The sequence below is a fragment of the Pollicipes pollicipes genome, unplaced genomic scaffold (genome assembly GCF_011947565.3).
Source record: "Pollicipes pollicipes isolate AB1234 unplaced genomic scaffold, Ppol_2.1 Scaffold_4740;HRSCAF=5597_pilon_pilon_pilon, whole genome shotgun sequence".
Lineage (NCBI taxonomy): Eukaryota > Metazoa > Arthropoda > Thecostraca > Pollicipedomorpha > Pollicipedidae > Pollicipes > Pollicipes pollicipes.
Window position 1 is genome coordinate 16,644,706 of NW_023596545.1, and position 1,994 is coordinate 16,646,699.

At 65.6% G+C, this 1,994-nt stretch overlaps 1 long non-coding RNA gene across 1 annotated transcript; it reads left to right on the forward strand.

The window, feature by feature from the left end:
* Positions 1-18: 18 nt before the first annotated feature.
* LOC119098609 (uncharacterized) lies at positions 19-1,965 on the forward strand. The gene is made up of 3 exons (XR_005094271.1): positions 19-72; positions 1,374-1,497; positions 1,830-1,965. It is a non-coding gene; the product is annotated as an uncharacterized LOC119098609 (long non-coding RNA).
* The last annotated feature ends 29 nt before the right edge of the window (positions 1,966-1,994 follow it).

Sequence of the window (1,994 nt, forward strand, 5' to 3'; positions counted from 1 at the left end):
TTCCCCCACTACAGATCTGGATGCAGTTCGTCTCCGAGTGCTACATGGCGCGCTGGCCACCGACTCGCTCAGGTTAGTGTCGCTGTGGGGCTGTGAGGCTGTGGGGCTGTGAGGCTGCGGGCTGTGGGGCTGTGGGGCTGTGGGGCTGTGGGGCTGTGGCTGTGAGCTGTGAGGCTGCTGTGGGGCTGTGAGGCTGCTGTGGGGATGTGAGGCTGCTGTGGGACTGTGAGCTGCTGTGGGATGTGAGGCTGCTGTGGGACTGTGAGGCTGCTGTGGGGATGTGAGGCTGCTGTGGGACTGTGAGGCTGCTGTGGGGTGTGAGGCTGCTGTGGGCTGTGAGGCTGTGAGGCTGTGAGGCTGTGAGGCTGTGAGGCTGTGAGGCTGTGAGGCTGCGGGGCTGTGAGGCTGCTGTGGGGCTGTGAGGCTGTGAGGCTGCGGGGCTGTGGGCTGTGAGGCTGTGAGTGAGCTGCGGGCTGTGAGGCTGCTGTGGGGCTGTGAGGCTGCTGTGGGACTGTGAGGCTGTGAGGCTGTGGGGCTGTGAGGCTGTGAGGCTGTGAGGCTGTGGGCTGTGGGCTGTGAGGCTGCGGGGCTGTGAGGCTGTGAGGCTGTGAGGCTGTGGGGCTGTGAGGCTGTGGGCTGTGAGGCTGCGGGGCTGTGAGGCTGTGGGGCTGCGGCGCTGTGGGCTGCGGCGCTGTGGTGCTGCGGCGCTGTGGGGCTGTGGGGCTGCGGGGCTGTGGGGCTGTGGGACTGTGAGGCTGTGGGGCTGCGGGGCTGCGGGGTTGTGAGGCTGCGGGGCTGTGGGGCTGTGAGGCTGCGGGGCTGTGGGACTGTGGGACTGTGAGGCTGTGGGGCTGCGGGGCTGTGAGGCTGTGGGGCTGTGCTGCTGCGCGGGCTGTGGGGCTGTGAGGCTGCGGCGCCGTGGGGCTGCGCCGTGAAGCTGTGGGGCTCCGGGGCTGCGGACTGTGATGTGTGGGTGTCAGACCGGCTGTGCTCGCCGTGCGAGAGTCCTATTGTTGTGGCGTGGTTTGTGGCGATGTGGTCCATGTAGGTTTGCTGGCGCTCTTATCTTGTCGGTGAGTGGAATCAACGCCCGCCTTTGTTGAGAAGGAGTGGATGCTGGTGTGGGCCGCGGTTCAGCGACAACGCGTCAAGCTATCGCCTTTTAGCCTGAGCGCGGTGGTGTTCCGAGTATGCATTTTATGAACTGATTAAGCTAATTCGGGCCGTCCTCATGAAAACTGTCTAAGCTCTTTGCCCGACCGTGCCTTCTGAAACGCTTACGTAACTCGACGCAAAACCCCGGTGCGGTGCGTGATGCGTATACCGAAGCTGCTATTGTGTTCCGACTCCGGCACTGGTGTTTGGCTCCTCAGGACGTCCCACCCGATCGAGGTGCCGGTCAGTAACCCGGCCGAGGTGGATGAAATCTTCGACGGCATCAGCTATGACAAGGGCGCCTGCGTCATCCGCATGCTGCACGAGTTCCTCGGCCACGAGGTATGCGGCCGCCGGCCGAGACAAGCGGGCTGTGTCGTCGCCGCGGGGGCCACGGCGGATCTGCTGCGGGTCGTAGATAGTTTCCACCGTGCCAGGATGGCGTGCTCCACTTGCCGATGACTTGTGACCTTGGCCTAGGCGTGCGCCGTGTGGCTCGTCGCGTTCTCTTCACAGTCAGGCCCGCGTGCACGTGACGTCGGCTGGTGGACACTCCCATCTGGAGACCGCCGCGGTGCGCTGGTCGCTGGGTCCGTCTGAGTCCGGACATTGACCTCCAGCACTCACCCCAGCGTCGGCCTCCACTCACCGCCCGCCCTCCCGCCGCGCGGCAGGACTTCAAGCGCGGCATGAACCTGTACCTGCGCCGGCACCAGTTCGGCAACACGTTCACCGAGGACCTATGGGCGGCGCTGGAGGAGGCCAGCGGCAAGCCGGTGGGCGACGTCATGTCCTCCTGGACCCGGCAGACGGGCTACCCGTGTGTCCGTCGCCCGAGC